General features: G+C 40.2%; 1 long non-coding RNA gene across 1 annotated transcript; it reads left to right on the forward strand.

Annotated features, from left to right (window-relative positions):
* The first annotated feature begins 9,836 nt into the window (after window positions 1–9,836).
* LOC145554430 (uncharacterized) lies at window positions 9,837–10,647 on the forward strand. The gene is made up of 2 exons (XR_014090390.1): window positions 9,837–10,059; window positions 10,154–10,647. It is a non-coding gene; the product is annotated as an uncharacterized LOC145554430 (long non-coding RNA).
* Window positions 10,648–13,736: the final 3,089 nt, after the last annotated feature.

The raw sequence follows: 13,736 nt of genomic DNA on the forward strand, positions 1-13,736 counted from the left end.
ATAGGAAAGGGTCTTTTGAAATTTTCTAGGGGGCGCTGTTGAGCCATTTTTTTTGCGATTTTTGCGCGGACCTTAAAATACGTAAATGTTTCACAGTCTCTATGGGCCTACCAATTTTGGTGAGTTTTTGAATATGTTAAAGCCCCCAAAAAGGCAATTCATTTGACAGAAGAAAAATAAATTAAAGCTCCGCGGAGCCTCAAGCGGCCCGAGCAGCCAAGCGCCGCTCCGGCCTATAGCCACCGCGGAGGACCCAGCACCGCCGCCCGCCTTCCACCGCGTACCCTTTCGCACAGTTGAGGCGCGCGTCCGCCAGGCAGTTCGCACCGTTCACTTCGGCATGGTTCCCTGGCGACACACCACAAATTTGGTGCAGATTGGTCGATGTAGAGAGGAGATATTGGAGATGGGATAACCTAGGGGGCGCTGCAGTGTAAAATCACAATTCAAACCTGATGGGCTCTTTAGCATTTAGCACAGGTCAAACTTATCCAGTTTGGTGCCAATCGGAAGATGCGTGTGTGATTCAGAGACAATTATATGCATATGGCGAAGGACAGCCAGTTGGCCACGCCCCCATGAGTCAGAGTTCATCATCACAGTTCCTCATCAGGTCATATAATTTCAGGTGTTAGAAGATTAATTCCATATTTATTAATCAGTAATTTATTAATCAGTAAAAATAAGACATACAGTAGAAAAAACAAGTCACTTCCAGTCAAAAGTGGGCGGAGCTAAGGTTGCGTCATCATCTGACCATGAGAATGTAATGAGGGTTGGTCAGTATTGAGACATAGGAAGTCTGAAGCAGCTGTGACCTTGTATGTGGAAGTTATCTCACTTTGATGTTTTATGGCGAATAGTCAAAGTTTGGCACTTAGCCACGCCCACATGCTTTGACATACAAAAATTCCTGTGATAACTTTAGACCTTTAATTTCTCAACTCTCTGCTGACTGAGTTTGAAGTCTGTATGTCAAACGCTGTAGGAGGAGTTCGATCAAATACGACGTCTGTGAAAAACAGCAAATGGCGAATTTAATCCAAAATGGCCGACTTTCTGTTGGGTTTGGACCATGGCTCCAAGAGGCTTTTTTGTAGGTCCTGACACGATACACAAGTGTACCAAGTTTCATAATTCTAGGTTAAAGAATGGCTTGGGGCTGATTATTTAAAATCTTCAAGGGGGCGCTGTTGAGACATTAGGCCACGCCCACAAAAAATTACACTGGATTCCTGTCGAAGGGCCCACAAGGATCAACCCTAGTGAGTTTGGTGCAGCTGGGCTTTAAACTGTGGAATTAAAGGCCAAACGTAAGGAGACGGCGTTAAAGGTCACTTCGCCACGCCGCCACGCCCACCTGCTGCATCCAAACCAAACGGGGTTGGACACCCTGACACACCAACATGTCTTCTGTCTGTGGACACAGTTTCATGTTGATTAGGTGAAAGGGGTCAGATAGTGAACGTTCGCAGTAAAACATGACACTTCCTGTTCTAAGGGGGCGTGGCTTAGGTAATCTAAAAATTTCACAACTGGGTGTCGTAGGTCATCCAAAGGTGATCACACAGAAAGTTTGGTCGGTCTGTGAGTTTATTTGTAAGAGATATAACAGTTTATTACATTCTGGCGAGTCGGTGAACTTTGACCCCTGGTACGACCCCTTCAGCATGCTCGAAAACTCACGAATTTGATAACTTTGAATCGGCCATGCCTTATGAACAATCTCACCGAGTTTGAAGCCGATTGATCGAAATCCCTAGGAGGAATTCGATCAAATGCAACGTCTGTAAACGGCCAAAATGGGCTCAAAATCGGAACTTCAATCCAAAATGGCCGACTTCCTAGGATACTTGCACTATGACATTAATTGTAAATTCAGAGTGTCTTGGGGAGCTCTACAACTGTACCGAATTTCAAGTGTCTACGATAAAGTAAGTGAATAGAAAAGGGTCTTTTGAAAGTTGCTAGGGGGCGCCCTTGAGCCATTTCTTGTGCGATTTTTACGAGGACCTTAAAATACGTAAATTTTCACCGGGCTCTATGCGGCCGCCAAGTTTGGTGAGTTTTTGAATATGATAAAGCCCCCAAAAAGCCAATTTATTTTGCGGAAGAATAATAATTTACAGCACGATTTCAATAGGCCTTCGCAGCGCTTAGCTGCTCGGGCCTAATAAACAGCACGATTACAATAGGCCTTCGCAGCGCTTAGCTGCTCGGGCCTAATAAACATTCGAAAAACAATAGGCCTTCGCAGCGCTTAGCTGCTCGGGCCTAATAATAAACAGCACGATTACAATAGGCCTTCGCAGCGCTTAGCTGCTCGGGCCTAATAAACAGCACGATTACAATAGGCCTTCGCAGCGCTTAGCTGCTCGGGCCTAATAATTTACAGCACGATTACAATAGGCCTTCGCAGCGCTTAGCTGCTCGGGCCTAATAATTTACAGCACGATTACAATAGGCCTTCGCAGCGCTTAGCTGCTCGGGCCTAATAATAAACATTCGAAAAACAATAGGCCTTCGCAGCGCTTAGCTGCTCGGGCCTAATAATTTACAGCACGATTACAATAGGCCTTCGCAGCGCTTAGCTGCTCGGGCCTAATTCGCAGCGCTTAGCTGCTCGGGCCTAATTAAAGCTCCGCGGAGCATCGAGCGGCCCGAGCAGCCAAGCGCCGCTCGGCCTATAGCCACCGCGTGGTCCCAGCACCGCCTTCCCCCAGCCACCGCTGATGCTCCGACGGAGCAGCCGAACCCGCCCTCCTGCAATTACTCAGTGTTTCATGTTTGGCATTGCTCACAGACAATGCACAAAAATCTGTTGCAGATTGGATGTGTAGCACTATTTAAAGTGTAAAAGGACTGGATGGAAGAAATCAGAAGACTAGAATTCGTCTACTGGAGCCGTTGTCAGTAATCAATAAAACCAATACAAAAGAACTGCTTTCAATACCATGTATTTTAAAAGAAAATTAAAGTGAACAGCACAAGACAAACATACATAGAACCCCAAATTAAATATACACAGTACTGCAGTAGATCTTTCATTAAGTTGTGCACAACTGGTTTAAATTTCCCCACTGGTCAGCACAGTGTCTGACCTACACACATTCAAAAAGTCCATGGTTGAATTGTCCAGATATTTGAGATGACAATGTCCTAGCGCAAGTCGTTTCAGATGAAGAGATGAATAGTGGATTGTGTGTCCGAATGGTGAGATGGAGGGGGAAATGATACAGACCAGCCTCCTACCAGACCAGTATGGAGTGATTCTCAGGTTCTCCTGGCTCCAGCCAGTTTTCAGAAGCTCGCCATCCTTTAACCCTACAAAGGGATCACCTGGCCTGTATTAAAATAAACAGGACCAGTAAATTTCCAACCTGCTAGTTAACTAGACTCTTTTCAGTTATACATAGAGATAAATTCAATAGATCTAATCTGTCAGACCAAATAACGTAATATTTATCTCATTTTCTTAAACATGTTGAATTTAAGACATTAGATCATACAACAATTAGCATTGGCTACCACCAACATGCTAAAACAACATTGTGTCCACTACTCACCAATTCCATTAACAGTAGAGAGCATGGCAGCTTCAAGGCTCCAAACTCACTGGATCTTTTCAGATCTACATGATTTTTATATTGGAAGGTTAAAAAAAGTGCATAACAAACAAAGAGGTAACTGATTGTTTGGAAACACCAACCTGTAGCTCCTTTGTCTCCAGCTCTCCCCCTCACACCTGACTGGGGAAAGCTGGAGCAAGCCTAAATAATTACCTCAGGTGTGTCAATTGGCTGCATGCACTGTGTGACTGACTGTCACTCTTAACCAATGGGGCACCAAGGCAGGACTAAGGGCAGTTTTTTCACCCCGGGTTACAGCCTCCCCCCCTTAAATCATGCACGTCCCGTGACATGTAACCATTAAACAATGTGAACATTGCTGGAAGTGGTGGGTGTCAAAACTAAAGCATCAGACAAACTGTGCAATAAAGTTTGAACAACTGAAATAAGCGGATTGCCTAAAGTAGTATATTGAAGCCGTTTAGGCGCCACTCTGTGACGTGTTGAGCGTCTTGGAGAGATGTCATTAATTTGATTTATGCCATCAAGGTTTGGGGATCTGTTCAAAGAAATTTCAGAATCAGGAACAGTTTCACCAACTGGGCTGCCTGGATCAGGTAGGTCTTCAGGATGAGGTGGAACTTGTTCTGCAGAAACATCAAGTTGCTCTTCGACACTAGATTCTGGTTCAATTGATTCCACTTCAACAACTGACTTCAAACTCTCAGAATCTGAAAGAATTTCAACAGGTTGTTTTTCCACTGGAGAAACTGTTGGGACAACAGAGTTTTCTACATCATCAGGGAGTGACGACTGTCTGAGTGGTTTCTCCATTTTGAATTCTACTGGAGGTGGAATTAGATAGAATGGAATCTCTTCTTGCTCACAGTTCTCACCTTCTGCAGAGTCCTCTGAAGATTCTTGCCATTTCTTGGTGTGTTGACGTGTCTGGGGTTTTGTGACTGGAACTGTCTCAGTTGGTCTTTCAACATCTGTCATGGGGAGAAAACCACATGGAAGAAGAAGGTCTCTGTGTAGAGTGCGTAGTGGGCCATCTTTGCACTCTGGTTTCACTGTATAAACTGGGAGATCTCCAGCACACTTCACCACTACAAATACATCTTGCTCCCATTTATCACAGAGTTTGTGTTTACCTCTGAGTCTCACATTCCGCACAAGTACTCTGTCTCCAACTTCCAGCTTGGATGGTAGAACCCGCCGATCGAACCGAGTCTTGTTTCTTTTAGCACTTCTGGCAGAGTTCTTTGATGCTATCTGATAACTCTCTTTCAACCGTGACTTCAGGTTCTGTACATACTGCAAATGTGATGGACATTTCTCTTCACAGATAGGAAGACCAAAAGCAAGATCAATCGGGAGTCGAGGACAGCGTCCAAACATAAGTTCATAAGGACTATATCCTGTCACTTCATTTCTGGTACAATTGTACGCATGAACGAGAGGTTTAACATATTCTTTCCATTTTGACTTCTGTTTTGGTTCAAGAGTTCCCAACATTGCTAACAGTGTGCGATTAAACCTTTCTACAGGGTTTCCTCTGGGATGGTATGGTGTTGTATGACACTTTTTAATTCCTGTCATAGCACACAGCTCTTTTATCAATTTGGACTCAAAATCAGATCCTTGATCTGTATGTAGTCTTTCTGGAATTCCAAAATAGATAATGAAATTGTCCAAAAGACATTTGGCGACAGTTCTTGCCTTTTGATTCGGTGTTGGAATAGCAATGGCAAACTTGGTGAAATGATCTGTCAACACGAGAATGTCTTTGGTATTGCTGGTATCAGGCTCAAGACTGAGAAAATCCATACAAATAAGCTCCAATGGACGTGAAGTCCGAATGTTAACTAGTGGAGCAGCTCTCTCTGTCAGAGTCTTTCGACGAACACAACGTCCACATGCTTTTATTTTCTGCTCCACATACATAGCCATTCTAGGCCAATAGAATCTAGCTCTAACAAGATCCAGGGTTCGCTCTATTCCCGGGTGGCCCATGTCATTGTGAAGACTATGAAGAACAGATTCACGGAGGTCTTCTGGAAGGACCAGTTGATATACATGTTGCTCATTTTCTTGCCGTTTCCTGTAAAGAATGCCATCAATCATCTCCAGTTTAGTAAATTCTCTAAGGAGAAGATGAAGTTCTGGAAGTTCACTCCTAACTGTTGGGGGAATTTTTTCACCTGACTCCAACTGATGGATAATTTCCCTGACACTAGGATCAGCTCTCTGATGGTCTTTTAGGTCGGAATGAGACATTGCAGGAACAACAGGAAGTCCATGTGCCTCTTCAGAGTAGTCCACAGGAATTATATCTGCCCTGACTGAGAGCGATTCAACCAAAAGACTTTCAACTTGGGTCCGAACCAGACGACTTTGGCAGATTGCATCCATCACTTCAGGTGATATCTCATTGTTGCTGTTGTCTAAAAGATGTTGTTGAGCAAACTGAGAGACAAGTTCCTGATCTTTATGTGCAACCTCATCTATGACAGGACTTTCACAGGGACGACGAGAGAGTGCATCAGCATCCTGGTTGTGTTTCCCTGCTCGATACTGCAACTTAAAGGAGAAAGTAGAAAGTGCAGCCAGCCAACGATGACTGGTAGCATCCAGCTTAGCTGAGGTTAGGATGTAAGTAAGTGGATTATTATCAGTGACAACTGTAAAATCTGCTCCATACAAATAATCTTGAAACTTTTCTGTTACACTCCACTTCAGTGCTAAGAATTCAAGTTTATGAGCTGGATAACGACTTTCACTGGCTGACAAACCTCGACTAGCATAAGCTATTACCCTGAGCTTCCCCTCATGTTCCTGATACAGGGCAGCACCCAGTCCAGTGATGCTGGCATCTGTGTGAAGGATGTAAGGTAGTGCAGGATCAGCAAACCCCAGGACTGGTGCAGTAGTAAGTTTGTCAATCAGGGTATCAAAAGCCAGCTGACACTCAGGAGTCCACCTGGAACCAAAAGGTTGCTTTGGATCAAACTGTGGGCACTTAGAAGATTGTACTCTTGAGGGTTTATATGTTGGGGAGTACCCACGGGTCAGATTGTTAAGAGGCTTGGCAATAGTGGCGTATCCTTTTATGAAACGTCTATAATAGCCAGTAAATCCCAGAAAGGATCTCAAGGTTTTCAAATTAGTAGGAATTGGCCAGGATTTCACTGTGGAAATCTTTTCTGGGTCTGTCTCAACACCTTTTTCTGAAACAATGTGACCCAAATATCTGACAGACGTTTGGAAAAATTTACATTTTTCCAGAGAAAGTTTTAATCCAAACTCTTTCAGACGATTTAGAACTCTCAGCAGACGGTTTTCATGTTCTTCAAGACTGTTTGAGAATATGATCAAGTCATCCAAAAAAACCAATACCTCTTTCAAATGCAGGTCACCCATACATTTCTCCATCAATCTTTGAAAGGTTGATGGTGCATTTGTAACCCCCTGAGGCATTCGGTTAAACTCCCAAAACCCAAGTGGAGTAACAAAAGCAGTCTTAGCTTTATCTGCTTCATTCATTTCAATCTGATAATAACCAGATTTCAGATCAAGCACTGAAAACCACTTTGATCCTCTGAGAGCTGTAAATGATTCTTCCAGGTTGGGCAAGGCATATGCATCTTTGACAGTTTGTAAATTAAGCTTACGATAGTCAATGCACAGTCGAATGTCTCCATTTTTTTTCTTAACAACGACAATTGGAGATGAGAAAGGGGATTCAGATTCTCTGATAACACCAGCATCCAGAAGTTCACGTAAGTGTTTGCGAACAGCCTCTATATCTTGTGGGTGAATCGGTCTTGCTCGATGTTTGAAAGGAGTATTGTCATGAAGATTAATGTGATGCTTCACTTGCTTGGTACAACCAAAATCTAAATCATGATGGGCAAAAACTTCAGGTATGGCATTTAGCTTTGTTATGATTCTTTCCTTCCATTCTGATGGTATTGGAGACTCACCAAAATTGATTTTCAAAGATGCTGTTGATGTTTTCTCAGCTATATGGTTGGTCACATGGTGCTCTGAGATGATACCTGCATAGGTTTCCAGTTCAGCAATGATACTTAAAGCTGGTATGGAAATAACTTGCTTTGTTTCATTGGAAACAGCAACTGGAACCTTACTGAGTGAGTCAGCTTGAAGTGCAACCAGACACACTGCAAAAACTGAAATCTTAGTAAGATTAAATATCTTAAATTAAGGAGATTTTTCTTGTTTTCTTTCTGTCAAGATAATTTTTCTCACCAAGAGGGATTTATGTAAGAATATTTTTCTTATTTTAAGTGTTTTTGTACTTAATTATCTCAGTAAGATATAAAAGCTTAATGTTAAGAAATATTACTTATTATGAGTAAATATGTGCTAGAATCTAGAATATCAATATTTACCAATCAAACTTCAAGTCTAGAACTTATTTTATACAAGTAAAAATTTCTTATTTCAAGCACATAAAGCGAAATCACACACTTAATGAAATGTATTCAGATAATTAAAACAGACTATGTCCAAATGGAATCCTTTGTGTTATTGACAATGAAAAATAAAAAACCCCATGAACTTATATTCTTGTATAAGTTGGCAGAGTGTACAGGAAATTATAATTTAATATTTAAACGATTGACATTTAACACAACAATTTCAGAAACAATATCAGTTTATATATCAAGATAATTCTTGGCATGTTTCCATCTGCTAAGGACCTTCTTAATTTGATCTTCTTGATGCAACCTCTTACTGACATGTCATGAAATTTCTATTGATGTGTGATTTGAAATGGCTGGTATTCCACACAATGAGATTAGAATCAACAATATTGATTAGCTCAATGTCATGATAAATATTTTAACTTTTGGTTTATATTTCAAATTCTTACTTTATAAGTTACTAATATTAGTTTGAACAATATTTTATTCATCATGTTTGTAACCCCTTTATGACATCATACAATTCACATGGGAAAGCGCCCAAAATGTCAGTGAGATAGTATTAATGTTCGATACAACAGATTTTCTTTCCAATCCAATACCGAGTAAAATTTAAGGTGGTATTGGCAATACAGATCCCATACTTTGTGCAAAAGACAATTAATTTGTTTCTTAATTAAATAAAAAATAAATGTAATCCATATCTTGGCTTCATAAAAGAACACAATGTACTCTGATGCACTCATTTTAAACTCAGAAGTATATTGAGAACAATCTCGTTTACTATAAGCTATTTTAATTCAGCTGAAATATACAAAACATGTGAAAATGGAGTTGCAAACTAAAAAAAGAAAATTAGTAAAGTAATAACCCTACTAAATACATCCTTGTTTAATTATTAAAACTACTATAAAATGACAGCTGAAATAGCTCCGTGTCACTTTTTTAATAATCTGTCAACATGTTCATTTCTGAGTGAGTGAGCGTCAGCAGCACGCTGCGCTTGGGCATTACGTCCTTACACATTACATACTTACCAGGCGGAAGAAAAAGTAGTTCCCATTAACAACGTTTCATTTCGGCAAGATCTCAGTAATTTAGTTACTTTCTAACGTGCTCTTGTTAATCTACATTATCTCAAATTACTAAAGTGTTGAAAGTATTGATCTTTGAATCTGACAATAGATTTAAAGAATTAAGTTCTGGTATCGGAAGAATCGATATTTCAGTATCAATCCGCACATCACTAACGGCAACGCCAGAGATCATTTAACTGCCCTGATTAACCGTTAATTCAGTTGTAACAGCCTAACTAAGCTTTTATCTACTGTACTTTTATAAGATTTTCTTTTGGCAAATTCTCTAATCTCGGTTGGACATGAATGAAGATGGAGGACTTTTTACGTGTATAGGCCCTACAGCTGCTGTACTGAGAGGTAAGTTTAAAGTCTGTCTTTCTAAGATAAGCTAACTGAAGCTAGTTAGCATGTCGTGATATGCCAATTTTCATCTGCGGTTAAAGAGCCGCTCTTGTGAATATGAGCTTTGAACAGTCATTAACCACAATAGCTGTGGCTTAAAAATATCGACACGAGTCTTGGTAGCTTCCGTTTTTTAACATAGCTAAGGTGGCTTCTCATTCGTAGCTTATGATTCAGGAAATGGTTAAAGAGCAATTCCGCCTAGTATTTCACTAACCGAGGGAGTTTGATGTGCTGTAATTTCAAAAATTAAATGCAATGAGTCTAAAAGCCTAGATTAGATATACCACACTGATATCAGAATATTTTAAAAACTATTTTTAATGAGAGAATTTAAGTAGTCCTAGTTTGATTTAATTAAAATAACTTTCTTGCCATCTTGAATTCATGTAATATTGTAATTGAGCACATGAACTAAAATAAGACTTGTTTTATTTTTCAAGTAAACCAAACTGTTGCCATGGTGAAGCCTATGCCAGACACATCTCCAATCACGTATTGCACCATCTACAAGAAACTTTGGGAATTGCAAGTGACGGCATCCTTCACATTCTTGAGGTAAGAAATTTATGATACTGATTCATCATTACACTGATTAGTCCCTAAAACGTGGTTTGTTTTGTGACTGTTTTTCTGTCTGTGCTCCAATTAGCAGATGACCCAACAACTTCAAACAAGACCACTTTTCAGCTCTGCAGTGATCGTGAAACCAACTTTCTACTGGCCATTGGAACCATGCCTGCCCTGATCTTCTGAAAGGAGGACATCACAGCTACTACACCTTTCAGCATCCGTGTGTGTGGCCACTCCTCTCTGTGCTGCTGACAGATGTCTTGAGAACGGCGTCCGTAACTGAGGCAAGACTTCTACATATAAAAGGCTATGGCTTATTGGAAGAAGTTCGTTGTGGAGGAAGCTCCTATTGTTGACATCTAATCCTAAGATTTTTTTTTCCTTTGGACAATTTGGTTTGCTTGACTCTTAGGGCATCTTATGAGTGCGGCAGATGTGTCAGATCGTCATTGTTCTGTCATTTTACAGGATTGTTTCAGAATCAGATGCCCATCCAGACTTTAAATTCTGACCAGTAGTCATGTTTTATTGTGTTTATGTGAAACTTAAACGTAATAAAGATGTTAAAAGTAATTGAACTTATGTCTTCATTTCAGCAAGCCAATAACATCTCTTGTTCCAGTATTCACAGGATCAATTTTTGGATTTTTGTCTTAGCATAAGAACCTTGAGTAAAGCTGTGACAAAATATATATTTTAATCCTATGCAACAATAAAAATAAACTAGATTTAGGTATACACTGCAAAAAGTCCCCTTTCAAAAACAAGAAAAAAAAGGTACAAAAATAGGGTATAATTTTCTTAAAATAAGAAAATTATCTGCCAACAGAACAAGAAAATTTATCTTGTCAAGATTTTCCAAAACAAGAAAAACTATCTAACCAAGATAAACCTACAAATATCTTAAAATTAGTGTAATTGTACTTAAAACAAGCCAATTTTACTAATACAAATAGAATATATGAGATTTATTTTCTTAATACATAGAACATTTTTCTTAAAATAAGAAATTTTACGCTATTTTAAGAAATTCAGTGTCAAGTAACATTTTCTTTACTTGAGATAATTTTCTTAAATAAGATAATATATCTTACTCGTATAAGTAAAATTGGCTTGTTTTAAGTAAAAATACACTAATTTTAAGATATTGTAGGTTTATCTTGGTAAGATATTTTTCTTGTTTTAGAAAATCTTGACAAGATAAATTTCTTGTTCTGTTGGCAGATAATTTTTCTTATTTTAAGAAAATTATACCCTATTTTTGTACTTTTTTTCTTGTTTTTGAAAGGGGACTTTTGCAGTGCAGCTACTGACAACCAGGCCACCCGGCAGGCCTGAAACCGGGTGCTGAACGACAGCACACTGACTGGCTGTAGAAGAAAGCTTGGCACGACCCTCGACCACCACTGTGCAACCAGCTGGAATAAGTACAGGGGTTTTGCTATGGAGAGTCACAACACCCAAATGATTGTCACAGTTTTGCTGATGCATTAACTGATGCAGAACTGTTTTAAACCCATATGAGGTAGGTTGGAATGTGGGACAATCACTGGAACAAAACATTTCATAGAGAATTTCAAGTGTATTCATGCCAATTAGTACTGAAGCTGGAAATCCAGGTCTCACATCAGGAACAACCAAAGCAAGGGTTTCAACTGTTAGTTCACTCCCAATAAAGTCTTTTGGAAAAGTTATTGGTATTTCAACATAACCCAAATATGGAACTTGTTGACCTGCAGCCCCTTCAACATGAAGTAGGTCATTTAATGAATGCACTGGTTGACCTGAGAGATGCTCATTGAAGAAAGAAACTGGAATGGTAGTGACTTGAGAGCCAGTATCTAGAAGACATTGAGAGCTATGGCCAGCAATGTTGACTTCTGCTGTACATCTGGATCCAATTAATCCTTTTGGTAAGTTAATTTTGGTTTTTGTCTGCATCTTTGCACACTTAACAGACTCTCTCTCTGCGGGACAAAGTTGGTCCAGCTCAGTTCCTGTTCGTCCCTCAACAGGAACTGGAACTAGTTTAAATGTGCTGAAGGAGAGGGATTTTGTCCCTGTCTCTTCTGTTTGTCATAAAATATTTTCCGCTTTGCACTGACCAATGCTGAATTGGGCTCATTATCACATTGAGGCTTAATATGGCCATCCTCCCCACAACGGAAACAAAACCCAGGTTTAGAGCTAGACATGCCGAATTTTACATCTTTAACAGTCTTTTTCACACTAGGCTTTGAAGTAACTTTTCCAGCAAAAGGTAGCTTAGTGCCCATTTGACCTGCTGTTAAAGCAGTGAGCTGCTGCTGTATTGCAGCCATCTGTTGTGAAAGCTGTTTAGTCATGTTATTCAGAGCAACACACAAGTTAGTTTCCTGATCAGTATGTGCAAACTGAACCTGAGATGCAACCTTTTGTTTAGTGGTTCCCAAATGGTGCTTCATCCTCAAGGTCTTTGCTGCTTCCCTGTCCTCTTCAGTTCTAAGTAACAACAAAAGCTCAGCAAATGATGGTGGATAATTTTTTTTCTGTTTAAGTTGAAGTTCTGAGATTAGATTGTTGTCCCAACACCCTCTGCAGAATTGGGTCAACAGTCGTGCATCCATGTCCTTCTCCAAAACACCTCCTCTCTTTACTGCATGCTGTAATGCAACCTGCAGACGCTGCAAATAGGCAGATGGATTTTCTCCACTGTCCTGATAGGTGTCCATGAATTTAACATACAACTCCTCTCCATCTTGAACAGTTCCATAAGCTGAATCAAGTTGTTCCATGTATACTTTTGGTAACGTGTCAGGACTCAAATGTTTCACTATATCACAGGCAGGTGGAAGTAGACTGTCACGAATTAGTCTGGTACATTGCAACTGTGACATAGAGGGATCTTGAAGAGCTAATTCAACACTTGAACGCCACGTGTCATAGTCTGTCTCATGACTTGGCCTAGGGACTTTTCCAGAGAATGCTCTCAGTCTATGGGATGTGTGCATATGCAGAGAGCTGTCCCCACTCCTAACAACATGCTCCACAACGTACCGTTGCACCTCAGGAGGATTAAGATCACCAGCGGAAATGGGTGTGGACCGCTTCTCCTGACCTGGCACTTCAGCTCTGTTGGAGACAGCAGAACTGGATGGGAGAGGAACTGACTGCGAGAGGGATGACAGAGGAAAAGGGAGTTGAGTTGTGGCATGAGCTGATGGCTGCTGCCCTCCATCTTCATCTGCAAGTTGTTCCTCTTTTGCCTTCTCTTGCACCACAGGACAGAACTCTGCAATAGACTGCTGTATCTGGGACATCACTTCTGTAAGAACTTGAGTGTAATTTTTTCCAGACATTTTGGCAATTTCTTGTAAATCGTCCAAATACTTATTTGTCTTTAAACCACCAACCTTTGAGGCATAAATCTCAGATAAACTTTCAATATGAAATTTATCACCCACACTTGATGTAAATGTATATGGTAATATTGGAGATAAGCGTGCTAAAGACAATCCAGAATCAAATTCAACAACGAACATTTGATCAAATTCTGATTCACACGAATCGATGGTAGTTCTCTGCTTAATATCACCATACTGTTCAAGAAAATCAATAAGTTCATCAGTGGGGTTCTCCAAGATTCCATCAATCAATACTGTATTAGGGATTTTTAGACCAAG

Source organism: Poecilia reticulata, chromosome 12, assembly GCF_904066995.2.
Source record: "Poecilia reticulata chromosome 12, P_reticulata-male-v2, whole genome shotgun sequence".
In the NCBI taxonomy this organism is placed as follows: domain Eukaryota; kingdom Metazoa; phylum Chordata; class Actinopteri; order Cyprinodontiformes; family Poeciliidae; genus Poecilia; species Poecilia reticulata.